Here is a 20066-nt window from a genome sequence, read left to right as displayed (position 1 = left end):
AACTGGAGTATATTGAACTCCAGTGATTTCTGGCCAGCATAATGGCCTAGGGCAGGGGTTGGCAACCTCTGGCACGCAGCTCGCCAGGGTAAGCACCCTGGCGGGCCAGGCCAGTTTGTTTACCTGCCACATCTGCAGGTTCGGCCGATCGCGGCTCCCACTGGCCGCGGTTTGCCGCTCCAGGCCAATGGGCTGCGGGAAGCGGCGCAGGCCGATGGATGTGCTGGCTGTTGGCCTCTGGCACCCTGAAGAGAGGGGAACATAGATCTGGATGAAAGCCATATTTGTCCCCATCCCACCACATCCTCTCCTCAGGTGCTCTGAATGAAGCTGTGATGCAGCTGAGGAGAGCTTACAAATATTTATGAATACTTCCTACCATGGATATAACAGTTTTCAGAGAGATCCACATTTCTGCCCAACAGTTTGCATGTCATTGTAACAGAAACAAAAGGCAAGAGTGATGCCCAGATTAATTTTTAGTTCTGCCACAATGTTAAATAAAAGATAGGTTGCTTTTTCAGAAGAGGTCCCCCTTCTTTTCCCTTTCTCTCTCCAAAAAATAAGAACAAAACTTCCATTCAAAGTATTTGATTAAAAATATGACTTGAAAAACCAGGTCTGAAAATGAGAACATTGCTATGAATACCATCCAATAAAAGAGCATGGCTAATCTTCTTTACATTATTTTCATTTCACTGCTGAATTATTAAACAGCAATTTTTCTACTGCTTTGAACTTTGAAATAACATTTTCTGCTATACTTATGTTCTCTAGTACACTGCATCAATCAAATCAGACTGCCACAGATTTCAAATAGCTTTTTGGAATAACTTGGTGATTTAACATGCTGCCTGGACCAGACCACATGACAAAGTTGTAAAGTAATGGGAATGTTTCCATTTAAAATAATTGCCCATTATTGGCTTCCTAATGGAGTTGTGGTTAATTTACAATTATTTACATGTGAAATATTAAGGCAGTTTAAATCAATACTTAACATTTCCCCCCTTGGTCCTTTTTTACATGTATTTTACTGTAAATAAAAATAAATTAAAAGACAGTGGAAATACAGTAAATGGTGAATCCAGGATTTTAGCAAAGACTCTGCTGGATAACAAAATAGGAGTGAGTGTGGAAAACGTAGAAGGATATAGTTATTTATGAATCAGAGCAAGTGCAGTTAAATTAGATAGTATAAAAAACAATATATGTGGAATAAACTGTCATGCTTCATGGCATAAACCAAACACTATCTCAATGGGATTAGGAAGAAACTTTCCCTATGGACAAATACTCCCTAATTGTCTACTTGGAGTAGGGAGGCTACAGCTTCTTCTATTGATCTGGTATGGCCATCGTTAGTGACAGGATACTGGATTAAATGGACCATGGTTGTGATCCAGTAGGCATCCAAATAGTACTATATTCCTAGTAGATTCCTGGGTCTGCTTCTGCAAGTGCTCAACATGCATGTGTGTTTGATAGAGATAATTGAGAGAGATACTGAAGAGAGCATAAGTATAGAGTAATGGGATGTAAATATTTGTCCGTAATTTGCATATGGCCATAAACTTATGGTCACCACAGGGCCGGCTCCAGGCACCAGCTTACCAAGCAGGTGCTTGGGGTGGCCACTTCGGAGAGGGGTGGCACATCCAGCTGTTCGGCGGCAATTCGGCGGACGGTCCCTCACTCCTGCTCGGAGCGAAGGACCTCCCGCCGAATTGCCGCCGCAGATCGTGATCACGATCGCGGCTTTTTTTTTTTTTGTTTGGCTGCTTGGGGCGGCCAAAACCCTGGAGCCGGCCCTGGGTCACCATATCCAACCACAACGCAAACAGGGGTGGGAGAAGGATGTGGAGCTGCAGGGATAGGTGAGAGAGGTTTTGTTAGAATATAGATATTCAGGCCTGCCTGTAAAGGCCTATACTTTAAGAACTTAGGTGTATCTTTATCACTTAGCTAGTTACAGGGGTATAAAAACAAAGAATCAAAATCAGTCTGCCTGTGTATGGGCCTCCTCTCACTAGGATAGTCTGAGGCCTTGTTCTTAGGCTAAGGCCTTTGGCTAAGCAGCAGGGGCAGCCACAAGCTGGGAAGTGTAGGGTCGGTCACATGCTCACATTCCAAACCAGTCACACTGAAATAAGGTGGTATTCGGCTGTTAGGAAGACAATCCTGTCCCATCACCACCAGATAAAGAAACAGATCTTAAGATGGTTAAAGAAAACTTAGTTTGATAGTATCCTGTCTGGCAAGAAATCACTTATCCATGGTTGTGGTTGTGAAACCCTCATTTCTGTATTGTTTTATCTTTATGGCCCCCACTTTTCTATTTTTACTGTCGGGTTCTCTAATTGTTTCTGTCTGCTGTATAATTAATTTTGCTAGGTGTAAGTTAATTAGGGTAGTGGGATATCATTGGTTAGAGAATTATGTTACAATATGTTAGAACTGGTTAGTTAAATTTCAGTAAAATGATTGGTTAAGGTATAGCTGAGAATATTACTATATAAACTGGGGTCAAGCAGGAAATGGGGGGAAGAGAAATTGGAATCATGTTTGCTAAGGGAGGGAGGGGAACGGGAATAGGGAACGGGGAACAGGGACAAAGGCAAGGCTCTGCGGCATCAGAGCTGGAAGGGGGACATGGGGTGAAAGCTCTGCGGCATCGGAGCTGGGAACAGAACACTGGGGAACAAACTCTATTGGCATATAGAGAGAAGCCCGACCGGTGTGAAGGGCTTCGGAATATGCTTGCTTGGAAACTAACCCCAATAAACATCACATTGTTTGCACTTCGGACTTCTGGTCTTCTGCTTTCTGTCTACATGACAAGAACCAGGAGAGAGGGTGAAAGGAAATCCCTCTAACAGGGGTCTGTGGAGCTGCTAGAGTAGGTGGATAGGTGGGTGGTGGAGGATGTCTGGAAAGAGTGGCAGACTGGGAGAGCTGGATTCGGTGGGTGGTGAGGTGGAAACTGAGGATTGTATGTAGGGGTTTCAGATGGGACTTTCTTAAGGGACTGGGTGTCTGGTGGATAAGTTGGCACCTCTGGACCGTCTCTTTGAGGTGGCTAGGGTCTCTCTGAGTGGTGTAAGATGAAAGGTGGAGAGGGTTGTCGGACCTAAACTGAGGGCATGCTGTCTGGGTAAACTTAGGAGTGTTGCTGAGGGGTCTGACTCGCTGGAAGGTAAAATGGTGTCTGGGGAAGGTATGGGATTCTTAAGCCTATACACACCCCCAGACTCTACCTCTCCCCACAGCAATCTGCTCTTCCTCCCATTGGCTGCTTCTTCAGTGCTGTGATCCAGCAGGGGAGCAGTGAGAGAGGAGACAGAGCACATGTATGGCTTCTGGTAAAACAGGTGATACTGCAGCCTCTGGTGTCTGTCAGCAGCAGTAGCAGCCCATTCCAGCAAACCAGTCAGATGCACAAAATAAATGACAAATCCATGACACATGGCAGTCTGACAGGCTGGGCCAGAAGGCTGGTGCCTCTGGCTAAACCTGGGAGTTAGGCAGATCTAGTTCTGGTGCAGAATGTTATAGACTGACTCACTCTCCATTCTGTCGGCGTCTCTCCTAGAGCTGGGCAGGTTTTTTCAATTAACATTAAAATTTGTGGGGGAAAAAAGCATTTTGGGGCAAACAGAAACTATCTGCACATTTGACACAAATTTGCTGAATAGTTTTGTTTGGCTAAAAAGATGTTCTGGGGTGCCATTCACAAAGCCAGAGTGGTAGGTGTTATTCAGGCTTTAGCCTAGTAGTTATGGGACTCCTCTGGGGGGTGTGGAAAACCCAGGCTCAATTTCCCCTTTCTGCCTGGGGTGGAACAGGGATTTGAACTTGGGTATTTGACACTGCTGGAGCATCCCATAGTTCTCCAGCAGCATAGCCCAGTGGCTTTCTCAATCTGTCTCCTGCTGAAGCTGTTCTACTGTGTATAAATAAAAAGAACGAGGAGTACTTGTGGCACCTTAGAGACTAACAAATTTATTTGAGCATTGTTAGTCTCTAAGGTGCCACAAGTACTCCTCGTTCTTTTTGCTGATACAGACTAACACAGCTACCACTCTGAAACCTGTGTATAAATAGTTATTCGAGCAGGGACATGCACTTGAGTCTCCTACATCAGGACCCTGATGAAAGGCTATAGAATCAGTCTGTCTTGTGTGCTCTCTTTGTATTGTCTTGATGACTATTTAATTATCAATACAAAGTGGAACAGCTTCCACAGGAGACACTGAGAAATCCCCATCCAAGCCTTCCATATGGCCCAGGGGTTAGGGCACTTGCTGCAATGCGGGAGACAAATGACTTTTTTGATTTTTTTTTTTAATTGCTAGTGAACCAACCTGACAAAAAATGTGTTTGTTTGTTCTAACTGTATCTGAACACAGCTAAAGTTAATGCTGGATATGTATAACAGATCACACATAGTCACAGTCTCAGGAAGATTATTGTGCTGCACAGAAATCTAAAAGTGTGATGGTTTGGGGGATCTGTCTGTGCAACTTATTAATACTGTTTAACATTGGGGGCTCTTTATATGTACCTGTGTCAGACTGTCCGCACAAAGGAGCAAAAGCTAAAGGGCCAAAACTTTCAAAACTGAGTGCCTGAAATTAGGCTCCCAAATCCATATCAATTACAATGGGAACTGGGAAAACCAGCACTTGAAAAAATGTATTTAAATGTCTACCTTTGTATTTATGGGCTTGCAGTTTTGAATACCTTAACTAAATGAGGGGTTCCCCTTGGGCATTAAAGATGACTGTTCTTGCAGTACATTAGCCTATAGTGTGATTCTGGCAGCTTGTTGTGGCTGGTCCCAGTGACAGCTTCCAGCTCTCTCAGAACTAAGGGAGTTAGCTCCAGTGGGAATGGCCTGGGGTCAGTCTCCCTGGACATCCAGGATGTGCATATGTGAATACAGCCAAATTGCAGAATGGCACCCCAGATGGGATTTCAGCTCCTGTGGTTCTCAAACTCCTGTTTGAAGAGGAGTGTATAATCTGATAGCCTAGGGGGTGTGATCATGATACCCTCTAGTGGCTGACCAGCATAAACTCCTACTTTAGTTCATGTGATTGTGATCTGTGTTTCTGGTGTTGAAGGTTTCAAGTTTGATCACTGCTGCTGATCTGATGTCTCTGTGTGTGTGTGTGTATGTAGATATAATTCATTACACTATCACAGCACTATAAGTCATCCTCAGGAATATGTGTTGCAGCTCATTCTTTTCTGTTCATACTTTGATTTCCAAAAAAAATTCACACTTAGAACTGGACTGTACCTTTAAGTCATAACTCTGTGTTGTAGGGGAGCGATCAGGCAACTTGCATTCAAAATTGTGGCCTTTTCCTTTTTTATTGTAAATGCAAAACAATTTGCCAGACTGCCAACTGCACCCCCTCTCCATGAGTTGGCTTCCATATCTGAAGATATTTTGCAAAGAAAAGTGCCAGAAACTTAAGCCAAGAGTCTCAAGGTATCTATGCCCCATATTTTACTTGATCACAGTACCTGATATATGTTAGGATCCACATTTCACTTGATCACAGTACCTGATATATGTTAGGACCAATGGTTTAGTGTCTAGGATGCTGGACTGGCATTAAGGAGATCTACCACAAAGTCCATGTTTGATCTGAGCAAATCACTTAATATACACTGTTCCTCATTTCCTCATCAATAATATAGTACAAATACATCCCAATGTCTGGGAAAGATTTAAGGAAATATACAAAGGCAGAGTTCAGTTATAAAATAAAATAAATAAAAAACCAACACCACAGTGGAAATAGGTACAGGTTTTTATAAAAGCAATTGTCAAAATAACTGACTAGGCTAAGGATTACGAAAAAACAACAACTAGCAATTGGATCGGCGTCATTAGGTTGTGCACTAGCTAACCTCTGTTACTGGATAATATCATTACTGGTATCCTCAACCTACTTCCCCCTTTTCCCTTCTTTGTTTCAGTTTTGACAATTTAAAAAAAAAATAGAATCTGGAGATTTGTTGAAACTGATCCTTTCCTGCAAACACTTTAAGTTAGACAAATCTGTATTTAAAAAAAAAAAAGTCATTTGAAAATTCCCAACCAGCTCTCATTAAAACAGCTTCTTGTGTTTTGTCTTTACATTGAATTGAAAGTGCACAGGGCAAGGACTCTGTTTTACTATATCTCTGCAGCATCCAGCCCAGCAACATGATTTGGACCTGTGAGTTCTATTGTAATAACAAATAATAAAAAGAAATGTATGTGTAACGACCGGTTCTAGGAGTTTCATTATTATTTTGGCCTAGGGGTGACAAATTGTGTAGAAATCTTTGGTGTCTTCAAACCCTACCAAGAAGGAGCCTAGCTCAAAGAACCCATAGAGCTAAGTGAGCGCTCACTTGAACATCTGTGCAATCTACTATGAGCAATATCCCTCATATGTGGAGCTTATTTTCCAACAGATCTTGGAAAAGTACCACTACCTTCTTTTCCCCCCAATATTAACATTGGAGCCATCCAACAGGAAACATGGCAGAAAAAATTAGAAAAAGGCAGGGGATATAAGGCTGCCTCCAACCATGAGTATTTTCTTTGCCTTGTTTCCTGGAAGAATGGAGTTAAGCTATTAGCTCTTTGAATCCAGCTCCTCTTTCCCTCTGGTAATTTCTAAAACAGAATAAGAAGACCCAGTAAGAAAAAGCCATTGCTAAACACTATCTGGAGGTCCTAGAGTGATGTAGGTTGTTGTGGTCTAGTAAAACTGTGTTAGGGCTGGTCCACACTACCGGCCTAATTCGGCGGGTAGAGATCGATCTTCTGGGATCGATTTATCGCGTCTCATCTGGACGCGATAGATCGATCCCAGAAGCGCTCCCCCGTCGACTGCGGAACTCCTGCTCGCCGAGAGGAGGAAGCGCTGTCGACGGGGGAGCCTGCCTGCGCCGCGTGGACCCGAAGTAAGTATTTTTAGTTCGATATAGGAAACGTCGACTTCAGCTACGCTATTCTCGTAGCTGAAGTTGCGTTTCCTATATCGATCCCCCGCCCCAGTGTGGACCAGCCCTTAAAATTGTAGGCTGTCACTTTACATTTCAGGGGTTTTCCCCAGTCCTGCTTGCGAGCTAGTGGAGGCTCTATAGGGTAATGTGTGAGATAGGCTAAGCAGCTCTCTGTCTACAGCCAGAGTAGGGAGGGAGGAGTTGTGCCTCTCTGTTTTAGGGAACGGCCTGCTTTACCACTCTTTGTTTTTGAGTTCTTGTGTGTTGTTCTGAATTCTAAGAAATTAAGTAGTGTTACATTGCAGCCCTCCAGCAAGAATATTTTATGTTTATATCTAACTGCTCTGTGTAAATTCCCAGAACCAAAAACAACTTGAAGAGCACCTTCCTATACTAACTGTGTAGATCCTTCCGGCAGGAAGATATTTGGAGGGAACACCTGTGTGAACCTATTGGGAAGGCCTCCAACTCTGTAGAGAAATAAGGGTTCTGCTTTCAGATGCTTCGTTGCTTCTACCCCATGGGCATGATACCAGCTGGCTGGTCTCCTCCAGTGGTAGGTTCAATTCTGATATTGTTTTTCAATACAATGCTACTTTTTGCTTCATCTCTTTCACCGTGTCCTGACTCCTACCATGCCCTTGCTGTTTTTTCAGACCTCGCCTAGTTTAGGCGTTAAGCTAACATGTTTTAATTGTCTAGTGTAGATATAAGGTGCACCACCTTTAACATGTGCTAAACTGGTGAAGTTAAAACAACCAGTTTAGCACATATTAAAGAATGTGTCTTTTCTACACTAGACTTTTAAAATGTATTAGTTAGCATATAAGCTAATGTCACAGCAGTAAATCCTATTCTAGACAAGGCCTCAGATCTCTTGGTGCCCCCTGCTACCTCCCTCCTTTCCATAACTAATTGTGATAGCCCTGCCCCTTTTTCTTCTTTTCTTCCACCTTCTTCCTTATCATTTTTCCCCTGTGGGAACAACTGCAACAGGGGTTTCACAGGACCATTCAGTAGGAATTCCCTGAATCTGGCCACATATTTTTTGTGCCAGATGAATGAGAGACAAAGGATAGACCAGTGATTAGGGTGCTACCCTGGCACATAGCAGACCCAAGTTTAATTCTCTGTTCCACCACCCCCTTCTTGTGTGAACTTGGCTAAGTCTCACAATGACTGCATTATTTGTCTGTGAAATGGGACTAACAACATTATCCTCACAGGTATGTTGTAAAGATAAATATATTAAAGATTGTGATGCTCACATATACTACAGTGATGAAGGCAATATAGATACAGATTCTTTTCTGTGAGATTTTTTCCATGAGAAGATAATGAAAAGTACTTAGGGGATCAGAGCAGCATGAACCAAAAGTTGTGACTTTCCCAACATGAAGCAGAAGTCTTGTTTTGTACTGGGAATATCTATATGAGGTGTAGAGAGGAAAATGGTGAGCTGGAAATAAGAATATTCTGATTATTTTTATAGCCACTAACCACAAAAATACAGGGTTAGCAGAATGCATATTTTCTGATTTTGTCTTCACAGGTTGCAATGTAGCTTAGAGATTGTTTGTTATTAAAGAGTAGATTCAAACAAAACCCCAAATATGCATTATTTTAGAGATGCTTCAAAATTCGCTATGTAATTTTTTTCTTTCAAGTTTTTTTTTTCCCCATGGGAGAATACCCTGGAGCTCTCACACATACCGATGGCTTCCTCCTGCCAACATATTGCATCTGTATTATCTCATCTCTCATAGCAGGAACATTGCATTGTCTACTGGATGGAAATAAAAGATAAGGAAAAAACTTAGAGGAGATTAAAAAACGTTATTTAGAGCTCAGTATTTCAAGTGGTTAGCTTGTGCCTCTCCAGGAGCTACTGTTTAAAAAGTCATGATTTTGCTCAACAGAAGACTAGCTAAGTGAATGTTTTCTACTATTTCTGTCTTCATTAGACTAGTGAAAAAATATTTATATTATGGGCCAAATTGTCTCCAGTGTAGCCTATTCTTACATTGGCGCAGGAAACTCCACAAATTTACCCTTGCACAATTCTTCCTCATTGTTCTGTGAGGGGTGGGAGTGCAGGGCTCATCCCACTCTCCCCGTGGAACAAGTAAGGGATTTAGACCAAATGACAGTGTCCCCCTAGATCTGTATAGAGTCATGATTAATTTACTCAGCAGGTCGTCACTAGGTTGCCAAGTGAACAATAATTTTGAGATCAGTTGACTCCCTTTCTCACTGACCCCATCTCCCACTTTAGCTTGCCTCCCCTGCAGAGCTACTTCCCCACAGAAGAACTTTTCTGGGGTAAGGTTGGAATGAGAGGTGGCTCTTCCCTTATCCGGATCCAAAAGTTTCTTGTCTACAAAAAACAGAGTGGGAGGATCCATCTCCAAAGTTTCCTCTGAGGACTGTTAAGGGGAGAGGAATTCAGTGTGCTGAATTACATTAATTACAAAAGTACTTAAAACAGCAAACCAACAAGTAACCTCAATAAGCTGTGTGCCTGTCATCACACTTATCCCTTTCCTTGTATGTTGTATCCCTTTCCCCTACCATTCATCTTTTTTTTTAGACTGTACATTCTTCAGTCTTCCTCTGTGTTTGGAAAGCACTTAGCATACTGAGGGCACTATTGCAGTCAAAATAAATCTATTGAATCCTTGGTAGCAAACAAAGCAGGAGCCCATTCTCCCCTACAAGGGAATAATAACAAGCAAAGGGGTGGGAGAATTAGCTTAAGTGCTTTCCACTCCTCTTCCAAAAGAAACTGAGGATTTCTCTCTTTCCTGTGGATTGAGGTGGATCCACCAGAGGCAAAGAGCTTCTGTGTAAAGGTCCCTTGTGTCCTCATTACCACCTGGTCTCACTCCCAGTAGCTCCTACTCACTTGTGGGCAGCACAGCTCCTGCAGAGATTCCCATGGCCACAGTTGCTCGTGGGATCTGTCCCCAGCCATGGCGGTGTTACAAAACAAAGAGCAGGAAGCAGCATGAGTTAATGCACTAATTTATGTTTAGTCCTTCTCTGCATATATAGTGGAGTTACAATCAAAAGTGCTTGGCTGGCCTCCTGCACCCTTCTCACACTCCTAGCCACGGACCTTGCCCCTCTGGTGTCCCCATAATACTTTCATGGCGACAGGAGGAATGGTGAGCATGACAGTGATGCAACACCACTCACTAGTTGAAGTATGGCACAAGGGAGCCTGCAGCCAAAGCATGTGGAGGAGACTGGGGGAGTGGAGCGGGGGGGCTAAGTTAGCAATAGGACCCTGGATATATGAAAATTGCAGCCTGTGAAGGAACTGAGCAATTACTCACAAAGAAAGCTGCTTATTAGTGTGACATTCAGTGGCCTGTTGTGACGGCAGCCACTCACCTCTCATGAGCAACTCCTGTCAGGGTGTGAACTTGCACTTTCTCTCTCTGCTCCCAGCACCCCCTGTAAGCTGTTAACCTCATCAGGCGGGTCTTCAATGACTCAGCCCTCTAGCTAAGTCACACTTAGTCTAACTCATGAATGAACAAACCCCTTCTGGGGTAAAAGGTCCAACAGGCCAGTCCCTGTGCCCTTCTTGGTGTCTGCAGCCCTGTCTCTAGGCTCAGTTCTCAGCCCCTTCTGGGCTAGATTTAAGTCCTTGTCTGCCCTGGTATAAAGCAGTGCGCTCAGGGCTTTTTCTCTGGAGACTCTTTAAGTCCTGCCCATCACTTGGGCCTCTAAACAAGTCTTATCTCCTTCTCGGGGCTTAGGCCACTTCCCCAGTGGCAGGACCCAGACTCACCCACTACTCTGGGTCCCAACCCAGAAACCCTATAAATAGCAGCCACCTGTTGATGCCTGCAATATTTGCTGCTGCTATTCCCTAGGCCACTTCCCACATAGCCCCTTCATCTTCACCCTTACTTCAGGGCTGAAGTTCTTCCTCACAGAATGCCAATGTCATCAGAACCCATCTTCTGGTTCTCTCTTGAGCTCCAGCAAGGAGCATCTTCCTTTCTCCTCTAAATCCCTACCAGGAACTGACCTGCTCAGCCTCTTCAGCTCCTTTTATCTGAGCCTGCTTCACCCTGATTGGCCACTTCCCTGCAGCCTTTCTAGGTACGCCTGGAGGACTCACCTTCACTGCTCCTTTTCCTGGGGTGTGGCATAGTAGGACCATGAGACCTCCAGTAGGTAGTGGGCGGGGGGAAGGGGGGCTCAAAGGACCTGGTATGCCCCACCACACCATGCTATAACTGTGAAATCTCTTTCAGGGTGTTTATGACTATAGCCATTTTCACTGGCATCACTGCTAGTTCAAAGCTATTGGGTAGCAAAAGGAGAAAACTTTTAAAGAATTATTACCTCCGTTATTTAGTTACAGCAAGTGATTTAAGTTGAACAGCCCTTCAAAATCTAATATGTGAAATTGATTCTGTCTTGATAGTTTTCCTACTTTCCTATTCTTTTTAATTTAACATAAACTGTGCATCATTGTATGTTTAGTAATAAAACATAAATTGCCTAATAACTCAAACTGACTTTTCCTAGAGAAATGGGGTTCCTAACTCACTTAACTATTATAAAATAAGTTTATAGTACTTAGATAATTGCATCGGTAATCTCCCTATTCTGGTAACTGTATATTAAAATTCAACCCTGTGTTGGAACAGCTTTGTGCAAGCCAGTACATCACGTTGCCATGCAAAAAGACAAGTTCAGGAATTGACAATTCAGTGCCAATGAGAAAGATGAAAAGGTCTTGCCTACACTTTTCTGTACGTCAATATTTATACAGATTTTAAAATGAAGTTGCTTCCACAAGCATTCATTGCTTTGATGGTATATAATCACAATGAACCTTTTTATGACAGCAATTTTAAGCTTACGTACTTAAAATTATTTTATATGGGATAGTACATTCACAGAGAAGTGGGGGAGGAGTCTCTCATGAGGATCTGACCATCTATGCCCTTTACACTAGGCTAATGCATGCCCACAGAATGAGTATGGGATAGATTGCAACTTCAGGCACAGCCCTAAGCAAGTTGCATTGCTCCAAGAGTCTCTGATTCAGAGAGACATCTTTGATTCACAGTTCCTCCCTTCTTGCTCTGTGGTCCATAATTTACTCCTGGACTGTAACAGCACTGGACAGTGGGAGCCTTGACTACCTAATTCTCCTGGCGCTGTTCCCAGGAAGGTGAAAATGGCTGATTAGCCTTGCTTACTCTTACTGCCTCATTCCTAAGTCTAGGTAGGGGTGAAAGGGTACATCTCCTTCCTGACGCTCTGCTTGGATCTGACTCACAGATGAGTATGATGTTGAAACAGGAATATTTTGCAATTTTGCCAACTCTCATGATTTTATCATAAATCTTGCAATATTTGGTGTTTGTAAAGTCCTTGTTCCCAGAGGCAAGAGATTTCGTAGAACAAGATCTCAGCTTCCACCACTTTTAAAACAAAAATGTTTTTAGCCCTAGTTGTGGAGAAAAGCTGAACACATGACCAGACAACACCATAAAAGCTCAAAAACCAGAAGGCAAATAAATAAACCCCCCTATGTTATTAGTAATATATGATAATTTTTAAATGCAATCTCATGAGTTTGAGAAAGCGTTGATTCTTGATTTTTGAACACTTGCAGTTGTAAAAATCAAATACCACAACTTGCACAGCCCACTGCTGGCAAGGAACAGGCTCGAGGATGACAGTTCCATTTTGGGGCAACCTTGGGGGTTTTAAAATTTATTTTTGTTGCACGTTGGAATGAAAACAAACCTTCTGAACATATTTGCCTAAATAGAATTGTGTCAAAATGTCCCTTTTCAGATTGAAACCTGAAGAGATCAATGTTCAAGTCCGTGCTCCGAGCAGAGGTTTTTGCCACAGATCCCTCTGAATTAAGCAGAGCAGGGACTTGCACTCAACTCTCAGATATCCCACACCACTTCCCTAATCACCAAGCCATAGGGTGAATGAGAGTCTCTTTCTGAAAACCTTCCCAACAAAAAAGCATTGAAAGTGACATGTGTCCACAAAATTTTGACTTTGATGAAATTTCATTTAGTTGAAAATGTTCTGACCAGTTCTAGCCACAACCACAACCATAGCTGTGTGCTACTGATCATTAGAGACAGAGGGATGAAAATATAGTTCTGGCATTCCAACCAGTTCTGTGTAAAACAAACATTTTACTCTAAACACAAAAGCTACATTTACACTCATGTATCATTAACACTTTTGTGTACTGCACTGTCAACATTTAATACAGGACTTCTCCATCTTACTAGCAATACGTGTGAACATTTCCCCATGTGACTTATGTGGCCAATTACAACGTATCTGCTTTGCTTAAATTTTTAATGCCATCTTTTACATACTCACAGTGAACAGTTTGTGATCAAATCACAGAGTAAAATAAAATAAAATAAAATAAAAAATATTGTCAAAATAATGACATTGAGTAGATTTGAATAACTAAAACATGAGAGAATCAGGCTACGTTTGCAATCATTCCAGAAGCAAAAAAAAAGGTTAAATTTCTTGTTTAATTTTTTTCATGTGCACTATTTCCTCAGTTCTAGTTGCTACAGATTACAACTAAATATGCACTATATCTTCTTGAGTTGTTGCAGTCAATGAAGCAATTAAATGTAAAGTCAAAGAAAAAAAGGACTCAGTGTTTGAGAGCACAGTGGATTTTTCATTGGGGTACAAAAGTATAGAGAAGAAGCATTTTCCAGATCTGACAAATATAAAGACATTACTTTTCTTTTTCTTTTCTTTTTTGCTTTATTAATAAGAAATGTCTAAGGAATCTATTACTGAGGGAAAAAATGGAACATATTTGTTTAAACACATCTCTGATGGTTGCTTATCTTTCCTGTTCTTCACTGACTCACCTGCCCAGCTAATACAAAAGTGTAAGTGCAACATGAATTCTTTAATAAATTAGAAAGATCAAGACAAAGAGCGGGGGGGAAAAGATGAACTCTGCCAACGGGACCACTGAGACCAATGGTGCTTTCCTCAATAGTAAAAGCTTCAAAGAGAACTTGCCTTTGTATTAAACACTTTCCCTAGCAACTGCTTTTGAGGTTCCCTCTCAATGCAGAAGTTCTGGCACCATTGGGAAGCCTCAAAGTTGCACCACAAACAGTGCAGGAGTGACCCAACTGCAAGGCATTGTCCTTACCTTTATTCTTATAAGAAGACCAAGGGGGCAGAAATAAGGAATGAGAGAGGAATACAGAAAGTGAAATAATAATGAGCTGAAAAAAAGAGAGCTAAAAATAATGAAATAGTAAAATACCCATTGCTTATATCCTTCTTGGAAAACTCAAAATGGCACTTAGGTTTCAATACAGTTTGCCCAGATTATTCTTGAAAAGGCTGTTAACTTGTAGATACATTTAATAAATATTGTATACAGATATGAATTATTTGATTTTTAAAAGAAATTTTCTTGTTGTATGATGTGTTTCACATAGACCTGGTAACACAAATACCAGCCCTTCTATATATGTCATCAGTCTGTGCCTAGTAGATAGCACAAGGGGCTAGGATTTAGGAAACCTGGTTCAATTCCTGGCTTTGCCACTGATGATGGTTTAGAAAGTCCTTTCCCCTCTCTGTGCCTTGGTTTTCCCATCTGTGAAATTGTGATAAATGATAGTGACCTATTTCTACACTGCTTTGAGATGTACTGAGGAAAGGCACTATAAGAGGGAGGTATTGTTATGCTAATAGCTATTTTTCTTCTACTTTTTGCCCAGGAGTGTGTTCAAGTTGTGCCAGTTATTCAGTTCATGCTTTATTTCATGCTGAAATTGAAAGATTCAGGTCAATAAGAAATACCTATGAGTGAAATCCTGGATATATTTCTCCTGAGTATAGAATTTACTACTGTGAGTGGTCCCATTGGAATTAATGTGATTTTTTCCCCTAGTAATACATGCTCAGTAATAAATCTTTCCAGATTAGCCCACTGAAGTCAATAGAATTAAGCTGATTTACACCAGCTAAAGATCTGGTCCTATATTTTTAGCTATTAGATCCATTTGTCCCACGGCCAGTTTTGATGACTAACGCAGACTTCATGGGATTACAAATTTATTTTTATAATGCATCTTATTTTTTGTACATCTTACATTTATTTTCCTGCCTAAATTGCAAATAGTAATAAAACATACCTTCCATATTATAGTCTTTAACATTTCAGATCAGATCTTCATCTTGAATATTTTTTAAATATTTTTTCTATGGCTGAGAAATATGATTTGGGCTTATTTGTAGAGCTTTCCTTCTGAAGCCTCAAATCACAAAACTGTTAAATTCCCTAAAAGACCTTGAGGGTGAAATTTCAAAACATTACATTAGAGATGCAAGATTATTTGCTTGACGGATTTTACATGCTTTTCTCCAGTGTAATGGTTTGAACATTTGTGCAAAACAGGATTTATTTGATACATAAAACTGTATGTGACAGAACATGTATGTTATGTTAATATTTAAATCCTGCTGCAATATCATAATATTACTACTGTTGTAACACAAAACTGGAAAAGTATCAAAATTCCCAGCTAAAGCTCTTGCTCTGGCCTTAACTCTCCCATTATCTCATAACATTTAAGGCATTTGAGCACATGTCTGGAATGCAGAAACAGTTGATTTCAGCCTAAATTAACTGAGCAGAGAGATAATGTCATCTTTGAGTTGAACTCTCCCAATGTCATGTAAAGTAGAAAGTTATTTGCAAAATGTGTCTGACCTGTTGGATTGAAGGAATTAGGCAATAAAGGATAGACTGTCTTCTGGTGATCGTTCATTCCATGGACCAGCTGAGACTTTTAACTCTAGGAACTGTAAAGGTGGTGCAGATGAAGGACTGCATGCTAGAATTTATAGTCTCCAAGGGCCACACTTCTGTACTAAAGCAGAGGCAATTACAGGCTGTATCACAGAAATTCATGTATACTGAATGGAATCTACACTTTCTCCACCCCTAGCACTCTTAAAACATTACCTAATTTCCTGGGTATGTAACACTGGGAAACTGGAAGCTTTCCATAGCTGGTGGTACTGTATGTACGTTGCATAGATTTTTAGGAGGAACAGGAGAGAATTTAGTGTCTTTCAGAAACTATCCAGTGGCCATCTTCAGGATGAAATGAACCATTCCAAATCTGACCTGGAGATAACATTGTTTGAGAGAGGCAATCTGCTATTTTGTTGACACATATTTTTGATAAGCCTGAGGTGAAGTCAAGAGGATCATTATTATATCAATATTACTAACTCAAATTCCTTGGTTTGCAGATGACATTTTAGGCCATTTTTCATTTCAATCTTCTGCAGTGTGCTGGGTTTTTCACTGTAGCAGAAGTAATTGGCCAAGATTACAAATGGCATTTCAGAAGATGCTGATGTCTGCCTGATCCAGTGCTGTCAAGTTGTTTTTTTAAAAGAGCTAGGAACATATGTAAGCTCCATCCAAAAGTGTTTGGTAATTATGTACTGGTTTCTATTTTCATTCTGCAAATTTAGCCACTGCCTTAGCGAATGAATCCTTGGTGATGGATATAGCTGCAAAAATGCCTGGACGTTTATGGCTTGTATGATAAATTCCATTCATCTTTATATGAGCTAAAATGAGCAAGAGTTCAGTTTAAAGTGCTGTAGCACATAAGAGGGGAATCTTAAGCATATTTCTGACAAAAAAAATGGAATTATTCTCACCAAATCAATAAGAATTGGAAATATAAATGTGGTGTGTGTCATTCATTGTGGGTTTCACAAAGGTTTTGCATATAATTCCTGTTTGATGTACAGATGTACAGATATCATTGTCTGAGACAACATTTGAAATGATGTTGGTGTGTATTAGAAATTATGGGTATCACTAAGCCATTATGAAATCAAACAAAATGCCTAACTGAAATCAATGTGACTGCATATATTATTGCAACTTCCATTTTTTGCTCCCTGGGTTACTCAGGAGAAGGCAACATTCACCTGTGTACCCAAGCACATGATGTTGTTGAAAAGAAAGGAGATCCTGAGTATCCCCGTGGTGATGTTGAGTATGTGGGAATCATCTAACCACCCTCTGCTGTAGTCCCTTTACGTGTAAAGGAAATTAATCTTGGAAATGCCTTCACCTAGCTGGGCCCCATACACACTCAATCACATGCCTTGGGAGCCTCAAGGAATAAGTCTGAGGTAATCTATGCAATGAGTCTGACTCAAAAGTACCCATTAAAAACAATGCACATCCAGTGTACACCTAGATTAGAGTTAACACACCCTTATTTAACTTAAAAAATAACAGATTGAGATTAATTTAAATGTCATAAGCAATTTAAATCACTAGGGGGCACTTTGAGAAATCAATTAATAAATGCAGTTTACAGCAGTAAATGAAACTTAACCAACTTGCATTTACAGCAATACCAGCCACCCCACCCTTGAGCGTTGTTGTATCAACCAGCCAAGGTACTAACAAGCTTCAACAGGACTTTATTTTTACAGTGGAAACCTCTTTACCAAGCTGCAGCTGCACCCTCTGTAACTCTCACTCAGTCTCCTCAACTCCTCCCCCCTCCTTCCTGTTTCCTGTCCTTTCAGACTCCCAACAGCCAGTGCTCCCAGTTCTAATAATTACAGCAGCATCTAAACACCACATTCCCTCCTCTCTTAAGAAACTCTCCCAATTAAAATAAACATTGTTGTTCTAACCACAGGAACAAATAGGAAACAAGACACTATATTATTGGCAGAAATATTACACTGGAAACACTGTAGATACTACATAACATAGTCTTTAGTCCCGACAGGTGGTCATCTGGGTCTTACAGGCCATCTCTCAAGCCCCGGTTCCAGTTCAGTGTCTTGTTGTGTTGGTTCTACAGTGAAGTCATCCAATGCAGACTGGGTGTTGGCATAATCTCCTCTTGGTGCATAGGCAGGTGCAAGATAAGAAGCATTCCATACCCGCCCACCAGAAAGTCGATAGGTGTAAGGTCCCTTCTTCTCCATGATTTTAAGAGGAGCTGTGAATTTATGGTCCCCTTTGCGTAAAATTCCAGGTTTTCGTATTCTAACGAAGGAACCACACTCAAACTTTGGTTGCTTAGCACCCCGCCGCTTATCTGTGAAAGCCTTATACTTTCCTTGGTTCTGTTCAATTGTTTTTCTCAATGAGCTGGTCTCTAATCATCTCATCTGCCATATTCCCAAAGTCACAAGTTACAATCAGACTCCTCAGGGCAGCAATATACTGCATTATAGTCTCCCCTGGTTTCTGCTCACACTGGCGAAATCTGTAGAGATTAGCTACTACATTCACTTTTGGCACAAAAAAGTTCTTTAATGCAGTGAGTGCAGTCTCATATTTATCATCTGCAAGGGGAAAAGTGTAAAATATATGCTGCCCTTCCACTCCAAGGCAGTGGATTAGCAGAGCACGCTTTCTTACTTCAGAAATCTCTGTAGCACTGATTGCAAGCAGATAAGTCTCAAACATATGGATCCAGACAGTAAAAGCAGTTGGAGGCTCACCTGGGCTTTGCAGAAAGGGTGCAGGGGGGTTCAGAGGCAGAAGATCCCATTCTCGTCAGTGGAAACCTCTTTACCAAGCTGCAGCTGCACCCTCTGTAACTCTCACTCAGTCTCCTCAACTCCTCCCCCCTCCTTCCTGTTTCCTGTCCTTTCAGACTCCCAACAGCCAGTGCTCCCAGTTCTAATAATTACAGCAGCATCTAAACACCACAAGCGTGCACTCCTCTGAATGTCAGAGTTCTAAACACTTGCGTGGGCACGCCTGCAAATCTTGAAGCTGGAGACAGCACTCTTCTGGTCCAGTATAACAGTCTAACCCCAACAACAAGAGGGAGAGCAATTCTAACTTGGGATGATTCCAAGCTAGAAATCCCTCTGAAAATGGGAGCTGTGTCAACCATAGGTCAGTAACCCCGGATCCCGGTTAGACCATAAGACCACTTGTCTCTTCTCACACTCAGGAAATCCTTACAGTTTCTTTGCTACCCCCCTTCCCTTGCAAGCACATTTCCAAACAAAAAAAGGTGGTGGTTACTCACACTGCCTTCACTGCAGACCAACCTCAGTCAGTTCTGGGCACAGAAACAGTCTCTTTGCCCTGGCACCAATGAAGTCCACCAACAGCCTCTGAGGCTACCTCCAGACTGTCAGCAGCAGCTTCCAGATTTCTGTCATTAGCTTAACAGCAGCTCCTGGCTTGGACAGAACTCCACAAAGCAATCTCAGCTCCTCACACACAAAATGGAACCCAGTGTATGCCCTCCCTATATCCCCTGGAAGTGGAAGTCTCTCTCTCATATCCACAAGGCACCATGGGAGTTATAGTCTCCAAGGCTGGATGGCAGAACTCCGAAAAAAGTTCAGAGGCCCCTCTAGTAGATGGTGCCTACGTTATCACAGTATCTGCTTCCACCCATAAGTTAGATAGTAAAAAGTAAGGTAGTTACTGCACAATATGATATCCCAAATGGGCCGATTTACTTTTTATTGTCTTATTTGTTTAAGAAGGAACAATCACTTTATTAAGGAAAAAGCATAGGGTTAATAATAGGAGTTGGTAAAAAAGGAAATGACGGAGGGGGAGGGGAAATGGGGAAAATATAAACGAATGAATAAATTAACCATAGAATCTGGGCCTGTCTGAAATCATCATATTCCTTTAAATGAATAAACATAACCAGAATCCTACCACAGAATAAAATGGTAAATGGGGTATAACTCCAGTCTGCCAGCAGACCTCAGGTGGATGGTATGAAGAACATTGCAGAGATCTGTACTATTTTTTATTACTATTATGTGCTCCCATGACAAGATATGTACTCCACACAGTCCCTGAAGGGGTTAATGTGGACCTGAGAGGCAGTCATGTTACCTGGCTGCAACTAGAGGGAGAGCCAGGCTTAACTGATCATGAAGCCCAACTGGGCAGGGGCAGGCTGGTATTATAAAGAGAGGAAGTTTGTAGTAGAAAAGGGCTGCAAGGAGTCTGC

This window comes from Emys orbicularis, chromosome 2 (genome assembly GCF_028017835.1).
Source record: "Emys orbicularis isolate rEmyOrb1 chromosome 2, rEmyOrb1.hap1, whole genome shotgun sequence".
NCBI lineage: Eukaryota > Metazoa > Chordata > Testudines > Emydidae > Emys > Emys orbicularis.
This window is presented reverse-complemented; position numbering follows the sequence as displayed.